The sequence below is a fragment of the Sorex fumeus genome, unplaced genomic scaffold (assembly GCF_029834395.1).
Source record: "Sorex fumeus unplaced genomic scaffold, SorFum_2.1 ptg000003l, whole genome shotgun sequence".
Classification (NCBI taxonomy): Eukaryota; Metazoa; Chordata; class Mammalia; order Eulipotyphla; family Soricidae; genus Sorex; species Sorex fumeus.
In genome coordinates this window covers 31,636,099-31,636,400 of record NW_026606060.1, presented here as the reverse complement: position 1 = coordinate 31,636,400, position 302 = coordinate 31,636,099, and positions in this window count along the sequence as shown.

Sequence of the window (302 nt, the reverse complement as noted above, 5' to 3'; positions counted from 1 at the left end):
ATCATGATAGTAATAAAAATAAGTTAAAAAATTAATTGTGCCTGTTGAAGGTTGCCCTGAAAATTGTTAGCTGGAAGAAAATGTGCGGAATTAGTAAGTATTTTGCAATTCTTGTGCCTCTGAAAATATTAAGTGTCAATATTATATGGTTTATATTCTTTAGAAAGAGATTCCATCATAAAATTAAAAAGAAAGGGTATTGACTACTTTAAAATGCTTTTCAGTTTTATCTTACCATTTCTCAACTTAAAATTTTACAGGCGTCTACAGATTATTGGACAGTTTCAGACTCCATAAGACTT